Source organism: Pseudophryne corroboree, chromosome 3, assembly GCF_028390025.1.
Source record: "Pseudophryne corroboree isolate aPseCor3 chromosome 3, aPseCor3.hap2, whole genome shotgun sequence".
Taxonomy (NCBI): Eukaryota; Metazoa; Chordata; class Amphibia; order Anura; family Myobatrachidae; genus Pseudophryne; species Pseudophryne corroboree.
In genome coordinates this window covers 513,442,852-513,466,981 of record NC_086446.1, presented here as the reverse complement: position 1 = coordinate 513,466,981, position 24,130 = coordinate 513,442,852, and positions in this window count along the sequence as shown.

The window sequence follows — 24,130 nt, the reverse complement described above, 5'->3', positions numbered from 1 at the left end:
ACATGAGGATACTTCACTCCTTTGCTGACTTCCAAACAATATATTCATCCTTTCACCTTCTTGCCTTACAACATTACATTTTCCCCTGGCAAGAAAATTTACTAACAGCCATTAGTCTTCTTATCCCAACACCTCTTTACTAGTGATGTGCACCGGACATTTTTCGGGTTTTGTGTTTTGGTTTTGGATTCGGTTCTGCGGCCGTGTTTTGGATTCGGACGCGTTTTGGCAAAACCTCACCGAAAATTTTTTGTCGTATTCGGGTGTGTTTTGGATTCGGGTGTTTTTTTCAAAAAACCCTAAAAAACAGCTTAAATCATAGAATTTGGGGGTCATTTTGATCCCATAGTATTATTAACCTCAATAACCATAATTTCCACTCATTTCCAGTCTATTCTGAACACCTCACAATACTATTTTTAGTCCTAAAATTTGCACCGAGGTCGCTGGATGGCTAAGCTAAGCGACACAAGTGGCCGACACAAACACCTGGCCCATCTAGGAGTGGCACTGCAGTGTCAGGCATGATGGCACTTCAAAAAAATAGTCCCCAAACAGCACATGATGCAAAGAAAAAAAGAGGCGCACCAAGGTCGCTGTGTGACTAAGCTAAGCAACACAAGTGGCCGACACAAACACCTGGCCCATCTAGGAGTGGCACTGCAGTGTCAGGCAGGATGGCACTTCAAAAAAATTGTCCCCAAACAGCACATGATGCAAAGAAAAATGAAAGAAAAAAGAGGTGCAAGATGGAATTGTCCTTGGGCCCTCCCACCCACCCTTATGTTGTATAAACAGGACATGCACACTTTAACGAACCCATCATTTCAGCGACAGGGTCTGCCACACGACTGTGACTGAAATGACTGGTTGGTTTGGGCCCCCACCAAAAAAAGAAGCAATCAATCTCTCCTTGCACAAACTGGCTTTACAGAGGCAAGATGTCCACCTCATCATCATCCTCCGATTCCTCACCCCTTTCACTGTGTACATCCCCCTCCTCACAGATTATTAATTCGTCCCCACTGGAATCCACCATCTCAGGTCCCTGTGTACTTTGTGGAGGCAATTGCTGCTGGTGAATGTCTCCACGGAGGAATTGATTATAATTCATTTTGATGAACATCATCTTCTCCACATTTTCTGGAAGTAACCTCGTACGCCGATTGCTGACAAGGTGAGCGGCTGCACTAAACACTCTTTCGGAGTACACACTGGAGGGAGGGCAACTTAGGTAGAATAAAGCCAGTTTGTGCAAGGGCCTCCAAATTGCCTCTTTTTCCTGCCAGTATACGTACGGACTGTCTGAGGTGCCTACTTGGATGCGGTCACTCATATAATCCTCCACCATTCTTTCAATGGTGAGAGAATCATATGAAGTGACAGTAGACGACATGTCAGTAATCGTTGGCAGGTCCTTCAGTCCGGACCAGATGTCAGCACTCGCTCCAGACTGCCCTGCATCACCGCCAGCGGGTGGGCTCGGAATTCGTAGCCTTTTCCTCGCACCCCCAGTTGCGGGAGAATGTGAAGGAGGAGATGTTGACGGGTCGCGTTCCGCTTGACTTGACAATTTTCTCACCAGCAGGTCTTTGAACCCCTGCAGACTTGTGTCTGCCGGAAAGAGAGATCCAACGTAGGTTTTAAATCTAGGATCGAGCACGGTGGCCAAAATGTAGCGCTCTGATTTCAACAGATTGACCACCCGTGAATCCTGGTTAAGCGAATTAAGGGCTCCATCCACAAGTCCCACATGCCTAGCGGAATCGCTCTGTTTTAGCTCCTACTTCAATGTCTCCTGCTTCTTCTGCAAAAGCCTGATGATGGGAATGACCTGACTCAGGCTGGCAGTGTCTGAACTGACTTCACGTGTGGCAAGTTCAAAGGGTTGCAGAACCTTGCACAACGTTGAAATCATTCTCCACTGCGCTTGAGTCAGGTGCATTCCCCCTCCTTTGCCTATATCGTGGCCAGACGTATGGGCTTGAATGGCCTTTTGCTGCTCCTCCATCCTCTGAAGCATATAGAGGGTTGAATTCCACCTCGTTACCACCTCTTGCTTCAGATGATGGCAGGGCAGGTTCAGGATTGTTTGGTGGTGCTCCAGTCTTCTGTATGCGGTGGCTGAATGCCGAAAGTGGCCCGCAATTCTTCGGGCCACCGACAGCATCTCTTGCACGCCTCTGTCGTTTTTTAAATAATTCTGCACCACCAAATTCAATGTATGTGCAAAACATGGGACGCGCTGGAATTTGCCCAGATGTAATGCACGCACAATATTGCTGGCATTGTCCGATGTCACAAATCCCCAGGAGAGTCCAATAGGGGTAAGCCATTCTGCGATGATCTTCCTCAGTTTCCGTAAGAGGTTGTCAGCTGTGTGCCTCTTCTGGAAAGCGGTGATACAAAGCGTAGCCTGCCTAGGAACGAGTTGGCGTTTGCAAGATGCTGCTACTGGTGCCGCCGCTGCTGTTCTTGCTGCGGGAGGCAATACATCTACCCAGTGGGCTGTCACAGTCATATAGTCCTGAGTCTGCCCTGCTCCACTTGTCCACATGTCCGTGGTTAAGTGGACATTGGGTACAACTGCATTTTTTAGGACACTGGTGAGTCTTTTTCTGAGGTCTGTGTACATTTTCGGTATCGCCTGCCTAGAGAAATGGAACCTAGATGGTATTTGGTACCGGGGACACAGTACCTCTATCAAGTCTCTAGTTGTCTCTGAATTAACGGTGGATACCGGAACCACGTTTCTCACCGCCCAGGCTGCCAAGGCCTGAGTTATCTGCTTTGCAGCAGGATGACTGCTGTGATATTTCATCTTCCTCGCAAAGGACTGTTGGACAGTCAATTGCTTACTGGAAGTAGTACAAGTGGTCTTCCGACTTCCCCTCTGGGATGACGATCGACTCCCAGCAGCTACAACAGCAGCGCCAGCAGCAGTAGGCGTTACACTCAAGGATGCATCGGAGGAATCCCAGGCAGGAGAGGACTCGTCAGACTTGCCAGTGACATGGCCTGCAGGACTATTGGCTTTCCTGGGTAAGGAGGAAATTGACACTGAGGGAGTTGGTGGTGTGGTTTGCAGAAGCTTTGTTACAAGAGGAAGGGATTTAGTAGTCAGTGGACTGCTTCCGCTGTCACCCAAAGTTTTTGAACTTGTCACTGACTTATGATGAATGCGCTGCAGGTGACGTATAAGGGAGGATGTTCCGAGGTGGTTAACGTCCTTACCCCTACTTATTACAGCTTGACAAAGGCAACACACGGCTTGACACCTGTTGTCCGCATTTGTGTTGAAATAATTCCACAGCGAAGAGCTGATTTTTTTTGTATTTTGACCAGGCATGTCAATGGCCATATTCGTCACATGGACAACAGGTGTCTCCCCGGGTGCCTGACTTAAACAAACCACCTCACCATCAGAATCCTCCTTGTCAATTTCCTCCCCAGCGCCAGCAACACCCATATCCTCATCCTGGTGTACTTCAACAGTGACATCTTCAATTTGACTATCAGGAACTGGACTGCGGGTGCTCCTTCCAGCACTTGCAGGGGGCGTGCAAATGGTGGAAGGCGCAAGCTCTTCCCATCCAGTGTTGGGAAGGTCAGGCATCGCAACCGACACAATTGGACTCTCCTTGGGTATTTGTGATTTAGAAGAATGCACAGTTCTTTGCTGTGCTTTTGCCAGCTTAAGTCTTTTCATTTTTCTAGCGAGAGGATGAGTGCTTCCATCCTCATGTGAAGCTGAACCACTAGCCATGAACATAGGCCAGGGCCTCAGCCGTTCCTTGCCACTCCGTGTCGTAAATGGCATATTGGCAAGTTTACGCTTCTCCTCAGACGCTTTTAATTTTGATTTTTGGGTCATTTTACTGAACTTTTGTTTTTTGGATTTTACATGCTCTCTACTATGACATTGGGCATCGGCCTTGGCAGACGACGCTGATGGCATTTCATCGTCTCGGCCATGACTAGTGGCAGCAGCTTCAGCTCGAGGTGGAAGTGGATCTTGATCTTTCCCTATTTTAACCTCCACATTTTTGTTCTCCATATTTTAATGTGTGGAATTATATGCCAGTATCAATAGCAATGGCCTACTACTATATATACTGCGCACAACTAAAATGCACAACAGGTATAAAATGTAGATGGATAGTATACTTAATGACGACACAGAGGTAGGTACAGCAGTGGCCTTCCGTACCGTACTGCTATATATAGTATACTGGTGGTCACTGTGTCAGCAAACTGCAAAACTAAAATGCACCACAGGTATAGAATGTAGATGGATAGTATACTTAATGACGACACAGAGGTAGGTACAGCAGTGGCCTTCCGTACCGTACTGCTATATATAGTATACTGGTGGTCACTGTGTCAGCAAAACTCTGCACTGTACTCCTCCTATATAATATTATACTGGTGGTCCCGACTCCCCAGTCCCCACAATAAAGCAGCACACTGAGCACAGATATGGAGTGTTTTTCAGGCAGACAACATATAATGGTGGTCACTGTCAGCAAAACTCTGCACTGTACTCCTCCTATATAATATTAATTATACTGGTGGTCCCCAGTCCCCACATTAAAATAAAGCAGCACACTGAGCACAGATATGGAGTGTTTTTCAGGCAGACAACGTATACTGGTGGTCACTGTCAGCAAAACTCTGCACTGTACTCCTGCTATATAATACAGCTGCTCCCCAGTCCCCACAATTAAGCAGTGTGAGCACAGATATATATGCAGCACACTGAGCACAGATATGGAGCGTTTTTTTCAGGCAGAGTACGGATAACTGGTGTTCACTGATCAGCAAAACTCTGCACTGTACTCCTCCTATATTATACAGCTGCTCCCCAGTCCTCCCCACAATGAATTAAGCAATAATGCACAATCAAATTCAACAATAACGGAGAGGACGCCAGCCACGTCCTCTCCCTAACATTTGCAATGCACGAGTGAAAATAGCGGCGACGCGCGGCTGCTTATATAGAATCCGAATCTCGCGAGAATCCGACAGCGGGATGATGACGTTCGGGCGCGCTCGGGTTACCCGAGCCATACGGGAGAATCCGAGTATGGCTCGGACCCGTGTAAAAAGGGTGAAGTTCGGGGGGGTTTGGTTTCCGAGAAACCGAACCCGCTCATCACTACTCTTTACCATATTCAGCTTGCTGCTCGATTCACCTACTACACTCCTCAATTCACTTTCAGACTCTTAAACCCACATAACCAAGAATGTAATCTCTAATCTCATTTCATTCTCTCACCCTACAAATGGTTCCCTTGCCTTTAAACCTTCACAAATTATCTACTCCATCAACTACATTCCATGCTTGGTTTTATAACCCACCTTTTAAACCTGTGTCATTCCACTAATATAGCATCATCCTCCTTCAAACACACTACCATGTCACAAATCCAATCTCTAGCTACTGCAGTGGCGTAACTAGAATTTTTTCTCCCCCAAGCCAAAACATTCTGTGGTGCCCCCCCCCCCCCCACAAAAATGGGGTGTGGCCTTGCTGAAGTGGCTTTGCATAAAGGGGCGTGGCATTGCAGGAAAAGACTACTTTATACCCCAGTTTTGCAACCTGCATGCCCAGACGTTAGCCACCACAAGAAAAAAAAATCCTGATTCATGCCTCTTACATTATTTGTCATTTTTCCTCGTTATAGTAATGCCCAGTATACATTATGCCACACACTGCAATGCCCCTGAGACATTATACCACATACCACAATGCCCGTGATATAGTACACCACACACCGTAATGCCTGTGACACATACCGCAATGCCCGTTATACCCTATGCCACACACCGCAATGCCGTTATACATTATGCCACACACTGCAATGCTCCTGAGACATTATATCACATACCACAATGCCCGTGATATAGTATACCACACACCGTAATGCCTGTGACACATTATGACACACACCGCAATGTCCGTGATACATTATGCCACACACTGCAATGCCCATTACACATTAAGTCCTACAGTAAGGCTTCTAATTACTTTGAAATTACCTGCTCATTGCCATGGGTTTCATGCTCTTGGTTCCATGCACGGTGCCAGGGGTTTTCATGCTCAGGGTGCCATGCTCGTTTCCAGGGGTTTCATGCGGTAGGTGTTATGCTTGTTGCCAGAGGTATCATGTGCTGGGTTTCAAGCTTGTTGCCAGGGGGTAATATTCGTTGCCAGGGGTTTCATTCACTGGGTGTCATGCTCGTTGCTAGGGGGTAATGCTTGTTGCCAGGGATTTCATAAGCTAGGTGTTGTGCTTGTAACCAGGGGGTAATGCTTGTTGCTAGGCCTGTGCTCCCTAGTGCCAGATATTCCCCCCACAGTGCCAGATACACATATTCCCCCAGTGCCCCATATGCCCCCCCAGTGTCAGCTACACACATACCCCCAGTACCCCCCCAATGCCTGGTACACATATACCCCCAGTGCCAAATATGCCTCCCTCCCAGTGCCAGGTACACATATACCCCCAGTGCCAAACATGCCCCCCCCCCCCAGTGCCAAACATGCCACCCCAGTGCAAGGTACAGATATACCTCCCAGTGCCAAACATGCCCCCCCAGTGCCAGGTACACATATACCCCCAGTGCCAAACATGCCCCCCCAGTGCCAGGTACAAACCCCCAGTGCCAAACATGCCCCCCCAGTGCCATGTACAAACCGCCAGTGCCAAACATGCCCCCCCCCCAGTGCTAGGTACAAACCCCAAGTGCCAGACATGCCCCTCCAGTGCCAGGTACAAACCCCCAGTACCAAACATGCCCCCCAGTGCCCCCCCCCCCCGGGCTCCCCCACTGCTGTTTTGGGAAGGACACGGAGGGCACAGTGCGTGCCTCTCCTGTGTGTCCTGTGAGCCAATCAGAGCTCACGAACGGGCACTTCATTTAACAGACACGCCCTCCCGCCAGAGACCCAGGAGGGACACACAGGAGAGGTGCGCACTGTGCCCTCAGGGTCCTTCCCAAAACAGCCGCACTAGGGGGCCGCTTGGAGGCGCAGGGCGCTCGCTGGCTCTAGATTTGGCATGCATGCATCCCCGCGCCCCCCCCCCCCCCCCCCCCCCACACACACACACACACTCGCACAGTACATATCGCGATAAGGGGGACATTCCGACCCGATCGCATGCTGCACTTCCTTGCAGCTGTGCGATTGGGTCGGAACTGCGCATAAGATGCGGCCGCATTGCGGATGCATGTCGTTGTCCGGCGACGGCCATCGCCAGGCAGTGACGCTACGAGCGAAGAAAGTGGTCACAGCGGCGATCGCAAGAAGATTGACAGGAGGAAGGCGGATTCCGGGCAGCAACTCACCGTTTTTAGGGAGTGGTGAATCCAACGCAGGCGTGTCCAGGTGTTTGGAGGGCGGATGTCTGACGTCAATTGCGGAACCTGCATCGCTGGAATGATCGCACAAAGTAAGTAATTCTTACCCTCGTCTTCTTTTACAGGAAACTTTTTTTGCATAGCAGGGCTGCACAAGCGTTCGCAGCCCTGCTTAGCAGAAATACACTCCCCCATAGGCGGCGTCTAATTGATCGCACGGGCAGCAAAAAGTTGCTACGTGCGATTATCTTGGAATGACCTCCTAGTGCTGAACGGGGGGAGAGATGTGTGCTGAGCGTTCTGTGCTAGATCGCTCAGCACACATCTCCAGGAGAAATCTCCCCATGTGTACCCCCCTTAACTGGTAGACCCCTTATTCCGATAAACTAGTTAGTCATTCAACCTCAAGTACTATCTCTACACTGATAACATCCTGATTGTTCTGCTTCTCTTCACCTTGTGTGACACATCATCTAGATGTCTGAACTGTTCCTAAAGTCCAACATGCAAAGAAACAGAGCTTCCCTCAACCTTTATTTACAACCTCACCTTTTACCTTCCTCTCTATTGACAGCATCACAATTTCCTCAGTCTCCCAAGTTTGATACCTTGGTATTACAATTAACATCAACTTCTGCTTTACTGATAGAACCCACAGTATTTTCTCCACCTGTGCAACCACTGTCCTCAACTGTGATAACTGGGGGGAATTCAGAGCTGATCGCTAGGAAGCGATTTTTGCAGTCCTGCGATAAGATAGTCGCCGCCTGCAGGGTGAGTGTATTTTTGCTGTGCAAGTGTGCGAACGCATGTGTAGCAGAGCTGTACAAACTGATTTTGTGCAGTCTCTGCGCAGCCCAGGATTTACTTTGTCGCTGCGATCACTTCAGCCTGTCGGGGACCGGATTTGACGTCAGACACCCTCCCTTCAAACGCTTGGACATGCCTGCGTTTTTCAAGACACTCCTTGAAAATTATCAGTTGCCACCCACAAACGCCCTCTTCCTGTCAATCTCCTTGCGATCGTCCATGCGATCGCTTTTTTTGCACCATCCCGTTGCTATGCACCGATGCCCGGTGCAGTCGTCTGACGCGCCTGCGCACTGCGGTGCATACGCATGCAAAATTTGGACCTGATTGCAGGCTGTGAGAAAACGCAGCCTAGTGATCAGGTCTGAATTAGGCCCACTATACCGTACACGAGTGGTGACCCTAATGACTTTACGGGTAGGCTACACAGAGGCTACCGTGGATATGTAGAAGGTTCCTTCCCCACGACTTATACACTTAGCACCTAAATATAATTTTAATGCATCTTAATTACAGGTGAAAATACAATGGCTTGTAAATGATTCCGATTTTATTTTACAGAAACTATCAGCAGGCTCCTCAGCTAGTAACCTTTTCCAAAAAGAAACAGGTAACTTCATTCAATGTACAATTTAACAACATACTTTTACCACTAAATGAATTGCTGCACTTTGCATTAAATAACTTGCATTATACAGTTTACCATTACCAATAAATGTATCTTAGACCGCAGTATAAGAAACCATAGTCTAATTTAAATGTCTGTAATATCAAACTATTAATGAACTCTGTGGTGCTCAATGTTAATTTAACACTTCCCTGTAATAATTATGGGGTAATGTCCAGTGGACAATGAAATTAACTGATATAAGCTTTAGTCATTTACATCACAGCAACATTAGAATTGTCCAAGGAAGTTTCTGGATTATACTGTACAGCTGTAACTGTTGCTATCAGTTGTCAGAGAAAAGTTAGAAATCAGCTTCTAGCTATTAAGACTGAGCAGTGGGCCAATGTACAGCAGGTCTTTTTGCTAAATATCTTACTCAGATATTTGACATTAAAGTTGAGTTGACTTTGCTGCTGAATAAATCTCCTTCTGCAGAGCTTTTACCATTAATTCTGTTCCTTTCTAGTGAATTTCTGCAAAGTAAACAACATGAGCAGAGTTCTCTCTTACTCATTATATTACAAATAAATGTACCGATTGAGGGGAATGTTTTATCATCTATCTATCTAGTGTATTTATTATCTATCTATCTATCTATCTATCTATTATGAGGAGATAAGGGTAGGGGTGCGGGTGCCCTTCCCTGGGGTAGATGGGCACCTCCAAACACAGAGCAGCCAGGAAAACAGCACCCCAATCCAGGGTTATTGTGCAATCTAGCTGTGGCTAGTTTAATTGCACAGTACATAAAACAAAACATAAAAATCCTAGCCCATCTGAGCACTAACTAAACATAATAGATTCCTTCTCTCAGGGCAGTAGGACCTAATGCCACTACCATAAACACAGGCATATGCACAGTACTTGCAGTCAGTAAATCACATTGTTTACCCAGGTAGTGAGACCCTGAGCCAAGCCCTGACACAGCTTTTATCAGCCTCTTACAGGTGCAGCCACTAATTAGCCTGGCTAAATTAACCTGGCCACTGATTAGTCTGGCTGAAGGCCTAAAGACCCGAAATGGGCCTTGTGGATGGATCCCTCCCTTCTCTCTCTCATCCACACCCCAGGAACCCTTTGGTTAAGTCTAGCATAGTCAAGTACCTTGCTGTTCTTAATCTTTCAATAAGTTCATCCACCAGTGGCATTGAGTAGGCATCGAACTTCGACACATTATTCAACTTATGGAAATCACTGCAGAAGCGCAAACTCCTGTCTGACTTTGGAATAAACACAATGGAATTTGACCACTCACTATGTGACTCTTCAATTACCCCCAACATTTTTTTTATTTCTTTAGACACCGATTCCTGTAAGGCTTCTGGTATTCTATAGGTCTTTAGGTCAACATTAACCCCTGGGTCAGTGATTATGTCATGTTTAATGATTGTTGCTTTACCCAGTATGTTTGAAAACAAGACTCTATTCTTATGAGTTACTTTGGGAACTAAAGGCACTGGGTTTACTGAAGGAATGTTGACGCTTGACATAGCTGCTCTATCCTTCCAAGGTTTTATAAGATTGACATAGTAGATCTGATCCGGCTTTCTTTTCCCAGGCTGGTACGCTTTATAATTAACCTTCCCCACATCCTGTGCAACCAGATCAGATAAGGCACTTGCTGATGTGGTCACATATGATGTGATCATGCCAGGCAAGTTGTTAATGCAGGAAGGATCCCTCACTGACAAGCTCTAAGAGCACCACCTCCTTGGCTGACAGACACCTCAATTCTGCCCATGGTGATGGTTATGTAGCTGGAGACTTCCCCTTCTATAGATAGCTGACTGGCATTGGAGGATCGTCAAACACGGTTCAGCTTCCAGTTTCTCTCTCTTTCTCCGGATGTAAGTCACCTATTACTTGCCTCTGGACATCCTCCTGGCAGCGCTGTCAGACTCCAGCCCTATCTGCTCAAGTCACACTGCAGCAGCCCCTCGATACCTTGTAATTTTAGAAATGGACTGGTACTGTGCAACTCCATTAGCTTTGCGAGTATTTTTTTGCCGAAAATGTCTTATTCGGTATGTGAATACAACGAACAATCAAACTCTGCTGATTAAAATGAATTATGGCATGCCTATATTCTCTGTGCTTCTGTGACTGTATCTGCATACAAAATGGTATGTTACAGTGTTTTCTAGGAAAACATTTTGCATACAGATACAGCCACGGTCGCACACATAATATAGTCATGCCATATATCATTTTTATCTGCTTGTGTATCCTATTCACATTGTTTGGTAAATAAGACACATTTTAATGGAAAAAGTCGCACATAAAGGCGCTCGGTGCAACCGGGTCACATCACGCATGGCTTGATGTAAGTGACACATCTGTAGGTCACACATCTGAGGCTCCATTGCATCCGGATGCTGCTGCCAACTGCTACAGCTCCCTGGCACGACCCTTCTGTAGTATTCTGATCGCGCTGGCTTCTGCCAATTCCCTGACCATAGGGCTCAGCACTGTCTGCAGTCGAGCTCATGCTGCAGACCCACCAGTGCTCAACAGTCACTTTTTCCCAGGAGAGTAGCACATTAATAATAAAATAAATGAACAAAACATTTCATACACATTTTATACATATATAAATATACACTTTTGTTACATTCATAATTGCAAAAATAGGATAAATGTATCTCATTATACCTCCTACAGTAATGCCCTGTTCCAGCAGGGTATCATAAATGCAGATATCATCAGTGTTCAGCTGCTGATAAAATTAGTAAAAAGAAAACACCCAAAACACAGTGACCAGGGAGTGTGTTTTCTTCCAGACTCTGAATTAGAACAAGTTCCTTCGTCCCTTTATTTCACGTTAAAAAGCACCAAGGACTAGATGTAAAAGGATGCGATTTTTTTGTGTGTCCAAAAAAAAATCGCATTAAATCGCATGTTTGTAACTTGCGATTTTTAACTAAAAAACGCAAATTTAAAAGGGTTGTGGTTTTTAGGGTTAAAACAGAAATCGCATGTGATGTTTAGCGATTTTTTAATAAAAGAAACATGCCATTTTTAGTAATAAAAACATGCATTTTTTAAGGCATGTTTTCATTACTTTGTGCACTTACTGTAACCAGAAGCATGCACAGATCAGTGTGATCCGTGCATGCTTCTGTCTGAAAAAGTAATGAAATAGTTAAAACTTAAAAAAAAAACGATGTGCAGGTTCCCCCCAAAAGCATAACCAGCCCTCTCTTTGAGCCGTTCCTGGTTGCAAAAATACAGGAAAAAAATTGACTGGGGTTCCCCGTATTTAAACAACCAGTACCAGGCTCTTGGACTTGTCATGGTTCCAAAAATACAGGTGACAAAAGAAGTAGGGTCCCCCATATTTTTAAAACCAGCACCAGGCTCAGTGGTGCAAGTATGTGAGTACGCTCGGGTACGGAGTACCCTTAAGAATTTGGCAGCGGGTATGTAGTACCACCTGCTGCACACTTTGCAACCGTGACCGCCATTACCACAATTATAATACTCCACAAAGCAACAAGACCATGGTGCTTAGCAGCATGACGGTGCCTCCCACTTTGTCAGGGTTACTGGGAGCGCTACGGTGATGTCATGATGTCACATTACGCTTCCTCCTCTGACGCCCATGGCTGGCACGAAGAGAGGAGCCTTGCTGGGTGCAGCAGAGCAGCTGTTTCCCTTCACTCAACTCATGTGATGCGTAAGCACTGAGCGGCTTTTGTTCTTCACAGGCTGGGTTGCTGGGCATGTCTCTGGCTTCACTGTGTGGGGTAATTAATTTCTAATATAATGTGGACACTACTATATATTTCTATTATTATGGGGGCATTACTATATATTTCTATTGTAATGTGGACACTACTATATCTGTCTATTATTATTATGAGGCATTACTATATATTTCTTTTGTAATGTGGATACTACTATATATGTCTATTATTATGGGGGCATTACTATATATTTCTACTGTAATGTGGACACTACTATATACTGTATGTCTATTATTATGGCGCATTACGGTATATTTCTGTTGTAATGTGGACACTACTATATATTTCTGTTATTCCGGGGGCACTACTACAGTATATTTTTCTTTTATAATGGAGACATTACTACATATTGTCAGGGCCGAAACTAGGGGGGGGGCTAGGGGGGCAGGCGACCTGGGCGCCAGATTGGAGGGGGCGCCGAGACCCCCTAACACCCGCCGCGGCACTTACTTTTAAACCCCCTTCTCCCGAGTGCCCAGCTCGGGGGGCGGGGTTTCGCGGAATGACGCGATTGCGTCGTGACGTCACGGCGCAAACGCGTCATTCCACGAAACCCCGCCGGAGGAGGGAGAAGGGGGAGCCCGGAGCCGCGCAGACGAGGAGGGAGAGGCGGCTGAAGAGCGGCGAGAACCGCTTCAAATGTAAGTCAGCCCCTCTCCCTTCCTCTCTCTCTCTCTCCCTCCACCACCTGCCGCAATGTGTAAAATGGGGACCTGTGCCTGCCGCTATGTGTAAAATGGGGACCTGTGCCTGCCGCTATGTGTAAAATGGGGACCTGTGCCTGCCGCTATGTGTAAAATGGGGACACTTGCCAGCGTACTGTGTAAAATGGGGACCTGTGCCTGCCGCTATGTGTAAAATGGGGACACTTGCCAGCGTACTGTGTAAAATGGGGACCTGTGCCTGCCGCAATGTGTAAAATGGGGACACTTGCCAGCGTACTGTGTAAAATGGGGACCTGTGCCTGCCGCTATGTGTAAAATGGGGACACTTGCCAGCGTACTGTGTAAAATGGGGACCTGTGCCTGCCGCAATGTGTAAAATGGGGACCTGTGCCTGCCGCAATGTGTAAAATGGGGACACTTGCCAGCGTACTGTGTAAAATGGGGACCTGTGCCTGCCGCTATGTGTAAAATGGGGACACTTGCCAGCGTACTGTGTAAAATGGGGACCTGTGCCTGCCGCAATGTGTAAAATGGGGACACTTGCCAGCGTACTGTGTAAAATGGGGACCTGTGCCTGCCGCAATGTGTAAAATGGGGACCTGTGCCTGCAGCAATGTGTAAAATGGGGACACTTGCCAGCGTACTGTGTAAAATGGGGACCTGTGCCTGCCGCTATGTGTAAAATGGGGACACTTGCCAGCGTACTGTGTAAAATGGGGACCTGTGCCTGCCGCAATGTGTAAAATGGGGACACTTTTTCCTGCCGCAATGTGTAAAATGGGGACACTTTTTCCTGCCGCAATGTGTAAAATGGGGACACCTGTCTGCCGCAATGTGTAAAATGGGGAATGGGGACACTTGCCTGTCGTACTGTGTAAAATGGGGACACTTTTTCCTGGATATGAAATTTATGTTAGAAAAGGCAGTTTCTCAGGTAAAAAAGTTCTGAAAGAGATATATATATATATATATATATATATATATACAGTATATATATATATAATATTTTTATTCATTTATTTTTTATTTTTTTTATTTTATTTTATTATTTTTATTTATTTATTGTAAAATATATTTATTTTTTTTGCGGGGGGGGGGGGAGGGGGGGTGTCAAATGACTACCTTGCCCCGGGTGACAAAAATCCTAGTTTCGGCCCTGATATTGTTATTAAATTGGGGCATTACTATATATTTCTATTATACTGGGGACATTACTAAATATTTCTATTATACTGGGGGCATTACTAAATATTTCTATTATACTGGGGTATCACTATATATTTCTATTATACTGGAGTCAGTACTATATATTTCTGGAGCACTCTGGAGCCTTGCTTCCAGAGTGCAAAGAAAAGGGGCTATGTCGTGTGGCCACCCTGCTAGTGTCATGTAGCCACTCCCACTAGTGTCATGTGGCCACGCCCCCTCACTACGCATGACCACACCCATTTTCCAGCACTCAGTACCACTAAGAAAATATTTCTACTTGTACCACTGACCAGGCTCCACTAGCCAGGAAGGTGATGCCGCAGCAGGGGGACACTTTTATATATGTCCCTGCAGCCAGGGTTCCCTGGGGGAGTGGGAACCCCTAAAATAAAGGGGTCCCTCCCTCCAGGCACCCAAGGGCCAGGGATGAAGCCCGAGGCTGTCCCCTCCATTCGTGGGCTGTGGATGGCGGGCTGATAGCCATAATGTGTAAAAAAAAAAAGAATTTCTGCAGCGGGGTACACTGTGTTCCACAGGGAATAACATTGGGGTGTAGAGTAGGATCTTGATCCAAGGCAACAACAGGCTAAAAGCTTTGACTATTCCCAAGATGCTCAGTGCCGCCTCCTCTATAACCCCGGCTCCATGCACAGGAGCTCAGTTTGTAAGTTGGTGCCTGCAGTGCAGGCAGCTAACAGGAAGGGCTGCTCCAGCAGCCCTAAGAAGAGCTATTTTAAAGAAGATATAAGACGTCAAGGACTGCAGCAGAGGCACTCTAGTGCTAGATATCATTCTGATATCTCTTGCTGCAGCTCCATCACCTCCCCCAGCGGCTGTATACTCCCACATCCCTGGTTGCCGGGTACTTACAGCAGAGGCTCCGGTTCTTAACCCAGGGCACACATACCAACCGAAGTTCTCTCGGATCGCGTGGCTGCACTCAGGGAGGAGGTAAGAGGGTCTCCAGGTGGAACCCACTGGAAATCGCAATCCGGTGCGGCCGTTAGGAGGCAGGCCGCATGCGCTGGCGTGGACACTGTGGCTGTACAGGCACCCCACTAGACCACCATGGAAAGGGCACAAGTCGGATTAGGCTATAATGCATTTTATTAAGGCCAGCAGCACCTGGTGGTGAAGTCCAGCAAGGGGATAAGGCTCTGGCCTGTAGCCCCTCCCCCAGCCCCTGGGCGCCATTTAGAGTCAATGTTCCCACCCTGGAGCTGCATCTCTCTGTCTCCCTCACTCCCTGTCAGCGTTTGGGCGCCATTACACACAGCTGCGCTGATTCAGGGACTGCTGGGTGAAGCCTCCTCTGTAAAGCCGCCTGCATCATCAGTGCTGTGCATTTATAGGACACTTAAGTATTCTACATGTCGTTTAGACAGTGTTAGTTAAGAACAAGTGCATACTTAAGGGTTATTTAGTACAAGTACCCTGTGATAGCCATACAGTTTTACTGTGCATTGATATATCTGTTTATATACATAGCCTTACTCAGTAATAGTATTGCTAGTCCAGTGCAGTTTTATTGTTTGTCATAATTCCTGCATTGTACATGTGACTGTGTGTGTGTGCATATAGCTGCTGGGTGATCTCTACTCCGTGTATCTCACTCCTACTGCTATCCCTATATTCTGCAACCTGAGGGGGCTCCGTGCGTCAGGGTTATTAGATAACATAGGAATTTCACAGGATATACGTATTTTTTATTTCTCTCTGTGTTTTTCAGTCACATTTTACCTCAGAAATCCTGTTTGTGCTGTCACACTGCACAGGGGGGTTGTGTTAGGTATTCTATCTCCTAACATTGTACTGTGTTGCCCGTGGTTTACACTTTCATATTATGTCAGCTACAGGGGGCGATGGGTCTGGGACTGATTCCGCTGCGTGCGGTTATAATGTCCCAGATGCATTTGAAGATAACGGTGCTGTGGAGGGTTCAGGTTTTGGGGGTTCTATACCCCCCAGTCAGTTTGTAACAGCGGGGGCACATCAGGGCCCGCCTTTTCTAATTTACTGACTACGCTGGTAACTAGACTTGCGCCCCCTATGGTTCCTCCTGTGCCTTATCAGCCATATATGGTCCCTGCGGTTAATCCGCCATGGATGGATGCTCTGTCCACTCATTTACAGCACTTGAATTACTCTTCGGATAAACGTATTCCTGACCCTCACCCGCCTAAGACTAAACCTAAGAAGTCCTCTAAGCAGGCTTTTACTTCCTCTCAATCCATGCATGTTCTGAATACCTCTTCCGATGAAGTGAGCGTGTATATAGTGACCCCACAGACTCTGATCATGACGTTTCTGATGGGGAATGTTCCCGATCTCTTAGAGGCTATCAGGCTCATTCTTCAGATTGATGATGATCCTGAGTCTGCTACTTCATCTAAGAAACCGGACAGGTTCAAACATCAGAAGGTTACTAAATTGGTTTTACCTCATTTTGACCACTTGGTTGACATACATCAGGTACCCTGGGAGAACCCAGGAAAGAAATTCACCCCGCACAAGAAGATGCTAGCCTGCTATCCCCTTACGGCAGAATTGAGTAAAAATTGGGAAACGCCACCGCCGGTGGAGTCGCAAATCGCTCAGCTGGTGGTGTCATCTGCTCTGCCTGTCACTACCGTCACTTCTCTCAAGGAGCCGACGAATAAGTGTGTGGCGGGCTGCTTAAAAGCTATCCATACCCTTGCAGGGGCATAGTTCCACCATTGCGGCTACTTGGGCCGCAGAAGCTATTGAGGCGTGGGCTCAGGAAATGGAGGCTGAGTTTCCGTCTGATTTTCCTGAACATGCCAGAAAATGTCTCTCTTATATTGTCACGGCATCTCATTACATTAAAGCAGCAGCTTCAGATGCCAGTGTTCTGGCGGCCAAGGCTGCTACGACATCCATTTTGGCTCGCCGTATTCTCTGGTTACGGTTCTGGTCAGTGGACTTGGACTCTAAGAAAACCCCGGAGGTGCTCCCATTTAAAGGAAACATCATCTTTGGTGAGGATCTCAACAAGATTGTCGCTGACTTGCATTTGCTAAGACTGCATGTCTACCTAGTACTACTCCTTTGGCCCCGAAGGCTAAGGGTACTTCCTTTCATTCCTTTTACCCTCAGGGTAAAGCAAAGGGTCAGGCGTACCCGAAACAGTCTTGCACTTCCAAAACCACCAAGCCCAAGCCTAATGTGCCTGGGCTGCCCATCAGCCTGCTTCCAAATCTGCCAAGCCTGTGGCATGACGGGGCGGGCCTCCCCCTGGGGCATCCCAGGGTGGGAGGCTGACTTCTACAGTTCACCCAGGTATGGTTGAAGACCACTTCAGACACTTGGGTACGGGAAGTCGTCACCCACGGATACACTATATCCTTCAAGACACATCCCCCTCCTCGCTGTTGCCTGATGGGCATACCTTCAGATCAGGTGAAGGCAACAACTCTCCGTTTAGTGGTACAATCCCTCCTGGACACCGGAGTGGTAGAGCCGGTGCCTCTGGCAGGGGGTACTATTCAACGCTGTTCCTAGTCCCCAAACCGAATGGTTCTTCACGGCCCATTCTCAACCTCAAATCTTTGTACAAGTTTGTGAGGGTCTCCAAGTTTCGTATGGAGACTTTGGAACCAGGAGACTTTATGGTATCCCTGGATATACAGGATGCTTACCTGCATATCCCTATTGCCATGTTACATCAGCAATACCTGCGGTTTGCTATTGGCAATCTCCATTACCAATTCCAGGCCTTACCGTTAGGTCTGACCACGACTCCATGAATTTTCACCAAGGTCATGGCAGTTATGATGGCTTCACTCCGCCGACGGGGTATCAGGACCCTGCCATATCTGGATGACCTGCTCATCCTGGCCAATTCCCCAGAAGTTCTCCTCCGTCATTTAGATCTGACGGTCCAGTTTCTGCAAGACCACGGGTGGCTCATCAACTGGAAGAAATCATCCCTGGTCCCTGCCCAGAGCATGGTACATCTGGGAGCGTTGTTGAACACACACAACCAGAGGTTGTTTTTGTCACAGGAGAAAGTCCTGAAGCTTCAGGACAAGATACGTTGCTTCCTCTCTTGTCCACGTGTGTCGATACACTCGGCGATGCAAGTACTAGGCCTCATGGTGTCGGCTTTCGACATGGTGGAGTACGCTCAATTTCATTCCCAACCTCTGCAGAAACTGATTCTTGCCAAGTGGGATGGCCTGTCTCACCGGATCAGGTCTCAAATGATCTCCTTGTCTCCGGAGGTCCATCTATCACTGACCTGGTAGGTGCAGGACCAACGATTGAGCAGGGATTGTCCCTTCTGGATCTCCAACTGGGTCCTTCTGATGACGTTTGCCAGTCTGAGGGGTTGAGGCGCGGTGTTGGAGCAACACTCTCTTCGGGGTCGGTGGACCAGGGAGGAGTCTCTCCTCCCGATAAACATTCTGGAATTGCGGGCAGTGGCGTACATAAATCATCAAGGCGACACTCAAAACCGCATGGCAATGTTGGAAGTGTCAAAGATTCTTCAATGGGTGGAACGCCATCATCCAGAAGTATTTCAACTCCTAGTGGACAAGTGGGGCCTACCAGATGTAGACCTGATGATGTCTCGACACAATCACAAGGTTCCGGTCTTCGGAGCAAGAACAAGGGATCCTCAAGTGGCGTTCGTGGACGCACTGGCAATTCCATGGAACTTTCGGCTGCCGTACGTGTTCCCTCCGGTGTCACTCCTGCCCAGTGTTATGATTCCTGTACTCCAGACCGGAGGAGATCTTATGGCACGGATCTGAGTACAGGAAAATAAGCTGGTTGTGGGAGCTGGATAGCCTAGTAACCCCTGGCGCCCTAACTCCGTTGTCTCGCCCGTGTTATCAGAAATCCCCTGCGAGACTATGGTTGCTTGAGCCCATGGCAGCCGCGTTCGAAGGGCGGATTATGTCTGCCCAACCCCGATGCCCCCGCAGGTCTTAATGGGAGACAAGGGGAAGTCCGAGACAGGGTGATAACAAGGGGCCCTCTGACTAAGCAACCAGGCCAGGGGTTATAAGCTAACTAACTAAATCAAAAGGTATGTGCGGACTAGCCGCCAGGAAAAAGGACAACCAAGGATCCACTGATCCGACACTCCTATCCGGCACCGCCGGACACCAGAGTGGATCTGTGGAAGCGGAATCCTCCGCAAAGCTCCAGAACACAATTAAACAAAATAATAAACAGAAGCGGACAAGCCGCAACACACGGCTGCGCCGCGACTCACGACACCACCAGATGTTTAAAGGTGCTCGGTCAGACTCCAGGAAACAGATGGTAACTTCCGAGTACAGGATCTCTGAGGACAGGAACAACCGAAAAGACCGGGACTGGGAACTCTCTGCAGCAGACACAGGCAAACAGGAAGCTATCACCGGCGTCTGTAAGAGGTCCTGAGGGTGCCTTTATTCAGGCACCCTCCAATCAAGATCCAGACAGGACAATCAAATAGAAATGCCGTGCAGCTTGCATGCTGCACGGCCAGCACATAATCAGGGTAATGAGAATAGACCCAGCAACGGGGAACGCGGCTGAACGTGGCGTCCCCGTTGCTAAGGTCAGAGCGGCTCCGTGCGCCCGGCGTCTTAGCGTTGCCAGGGAGCCGGCGGCTGAACGCGCACGGCGTCCCTGGTTGCTAGGCGCCGGGCCGCACGGCCGAGCGGACCCCGGCGCCTAACAGTACCCCCCCCTTGAGGAGGGGTCAAGGAACCCCTAAAGCCAGGTTTCCGAGGAAATTCACGAAAAAATGCCCTTTTGAGCTTTGGGGCATGAAGGTCTTCATCCAGGACCCACGACCTTTCCTCTGGCCCATAACCTCTCCAATGCACCAAAAAATAAATCCGACCCCGGGACAACTTGGAATCGAGAACCTTCTCAACTAAGAACTCTTGCTGACCCTGTACATTAACTGGTGATCTCCCCTGAGATTCTTTACGAGGAAATCTGCTGGACGAAACATATGGTTTAAGCAATGAGCAATGGAAGGTATTTCCGATCCATAAAGTTTTTGGTAAACGTAACCGGAAAGCAACTGGATTGACTTTTTTGATAATGAGAAATGGTCCAATAAATCTAGGACCCAATCTGGCTGAGGTTTGTCGAAGTTTGATGTTGCGAGTCGACAACCACACCCTGTCTCCTACTTTAAAAGTGCACGGCCGCCGGAGCCTGTCAGAAAATTTTTTTTCCCGGAAAGCTGCTTTTCTGAGAGCCAGGTGCACTTTTTTCCAAATAAGTTTAAGATGAGAGGTCAGGGCCAGAGAGGAGACAGAGGAATGTTGAAAAAATGAATTAGCTCTGGGGTGGAAACCAAAAACTGCAAAAAATGGAGACACATTGGTGGAAGAATGACAGGCATTGTTATAAGCAAACTCCGCCAATGGAAGAAACTCAGACCAGTCATTTTGGAGTTTGGCCGAGTACAAACGCAAATATTGTTTTAGAGATTGGTTAACTCGCTCAGTCTGTCCATTGGATTGTGGATGATAGCCGGAGGTTAATGATAATTTCATCTTTAACGAAGCACAAAAAGACTTCCAAAATTGTGCAATGAATTGTGGACCCCTGTCAGAAACAATATCGGTGGGTAACCCATGGAGTCTGAAAACATGACGGAGGAACAAGACTGCCAATCCCTGGGCAGATGGCAATCGGGGGAGAGCAATAAAATGGGCCATCTTGCTAAAACGGTCCACTACCACCCATATGACTCGGCATCCGGCCGACAGAGGGAGATCCACCACAAAATCCATGGAGATATGCGACCATGGCCTAAGAGGAACCTTCAAGGGCATAAGTTGACCAATAGGCAAAGAACGGGGAACTTTATGCTGTGCACAGACCTGACACGAAAAAACAAACTCTTTAATGTCTTTGGAAAGACCAGGCCACCATACTGAGCGGGATACTAATTCCAAAGTCTTAGCGATTCCCGGATGCCCTGCAACTTTGCTATCATGAAATTCCGCCAAAACAGTTGCTCTCAAAAACTCAGGAACAAAAAGACGACCAGCAGGAGTATTTCCCGGAGCTTGATGTTGAAGCAGCTTTAATTGGGAAAAAACATCCTGTGTGAGACCTGCCTGAATGACTGAAGGCGGAAGTATGGGAGTAACAGGACTGTTGTCTTGAACCGGAAGGAAACTGCGTGACAGGGCATCTGCCTTGGTATTCTTGGAACCTGGTCTGAAGGTGATAATGAATTTGAAACGAGTAAAAAATAAAGCCCAACGAGCCTGTCGGGCATTCAGTCGTTTAGCCGATTCAATGTATTGAAGATTTTTGTGATCAGTCAAAACTGAAATGGTATGGGTTGCTCCTTCAAGCCAATGTCTCCACTCCTCGAAAGCCCATTTAATAGCCAGCAATTCCCGGTTACCAACATCGTAGTTGGATTCTGCAGATGAGAATTTCCTGGACATAAAGGCACAAGGATGTAACTCAAGGGAATCTGGATCCTTCTGAGAAAGGATAGCCCCTACTCCAACCTCCGAGGCATCCACCTCAACAATGAAAGGTAATTCTGGGTTGGGATGTCTAAGGACAGGGGCTGAGACAAAGGCTTGTTTTAAGGCCTGAAAAGATAACTCAGCTTCACATGACCAATTGGTAGGATCCGCTCCCTTCTTAGTGAGTGCCACAATGGGAGCAACTAGGTCAGAGAAAGAGTGAATAAATCTTCTATAGTAGTTTGCAAACCCTAAAAAGCGCTGAATTGCTTTTAAATTGGTGGGTTGCGCCCAACTAAGGATGGCTTGGAGCTTTTTTGGTTCCATTCGGAATCCCCGAGGGGAAATAATGTACCCTAAAAAGGATACCTCCGTGACATGAAATTCACACTTCTCCAGCTTGGCATATAGGTGATTTTCACGTAATTTCTTTAGCACCTGACGCACCTGGGTGACATGTTGTTCTACGGAGTCAGAATATATCAAAATATCGTCTAAATAGACCACGACGAATCTTCCCAGAAACTCACGGAGCACATCATTAATGAGATCCTGGAAAACTGCCGGAGCATTAGATAGGCCGAATGGCATGACCAGATACTCATAGTGGCCTGACTGAGTACTAAATGCCGTTTTCCACTCATCCCCTGACTTGATTCTGATGAGGTTATATGCTCCTCTCAGATCAATCTTAGAAAAAATAACAGCCGAACGTAGCTGATCAAAGAGGACAGAGATCAGCGGCAGAGGGTAAGTATTCTTTACTGAGATTTTATTCAAAGCTCTAAAGTCAATACAGGGTCTGAGTGAACCATCCTTCTTCTCTACGAAGAAAAAACCTGCACTTAAAGGGGATTTAGATGGCCTGATAAACCCTTTTCCAAGGCTTTCTTTCACATACTCATTCATGGCCACAGTTTCAGGACCAGACAATGCATATAACCTTCCTTTAGGCAACGTGGCACCAGGAATTAACTCAATGGCACAATCATAAGGCCTATGGGGAGGCAAAATATCCGCATTGCCCTTGGAAAACACATCAACAAAATCTTGGTATTCCCCAGGAATATGTGCGGAACTGGCGGCAGCTACTCGGATAGGAAGCGTAATACATTCTTTATCACAGATGGTACCCCATTGTAGGATCTCCCCAGACTGCCAATCTATGATGGGATTATGAAAGGCCAGCCAAGGGTGACCCAGAACCACAGGAACTGCTGGACAATGGGTAAGGAAAAACTCAATCTTTTCAGAATGTAGAGCTCCCACCGAGAGCAAAACAGGAGGCGTACATAGAGAAATAACCCCATTGGATAAAGGACTCCCATCTAAACCATGCATGGTGATACACCTACCCAAGGTTAGCTGAGGAATACCTAAGGCCTTGGCCCATGTTAAATCCATAAAGTTTCCTGCAGCTCCACTGTCCACAAAAGCAGAGACCGAGGAACAGAGGCTGCCATAGGAAACTTTAGCAGGAACCAACAGTGAATTATTTGAGGAGATGAGCTGCAGACCAAAGTGAACCCCCTCACAATTCACTTGGTCAGGAAGTTTCCCAACTTGTTTGGACAACTACGGGCAAAATGTCCCTTACCTCCGCAGTATAAACACAGACCATAATTTTGCCTCCTGGTTCTTTCTTCCGGAGACAATTTGGAGAGACCAATCTGCATAGGCTCCTCTATGTCTACAGGAATGGAAGGAACCCAGGGAGAGGACCCGGCAGAGGCCCCTTTTTCAGCCCTCCGCTCTCTGAGCCGACGATCTATTTTAATAGATAGCTCCATGAGGTTATCGAGGGTCTCAGGAGCAGGATACTGGAGGAGACTGTCTTTTATAGATTCAGATAAGCCGAGGCGAAACTGACTGCGCAGGGCTGGGTCATTCCAGCCACAGTCGTTCGACCAACGGCGAAACTCCGTACAATAATTCTCTGCGGGATTCCTACCCTGTCTAAGAGCACGCAACTGACTTTCTGCGGACGCCTCTCTATCAGGATCGTCATACAATAGCCCTAAAGATTTTAAAAAGGCGTCTACAGACGATAAGGCCGGATCGTCTGTCTTTAAACCAAAAGCCCAGGTCTGAGGATCCCCCTGAAGTAGAGAAATAATAATCCCAACCCGCTGAGCCTCTGTACCTGAGGTAACTGGTCTTAAACGAAAATACAGTTTGCAAGATTCTTTAAAATTAAAA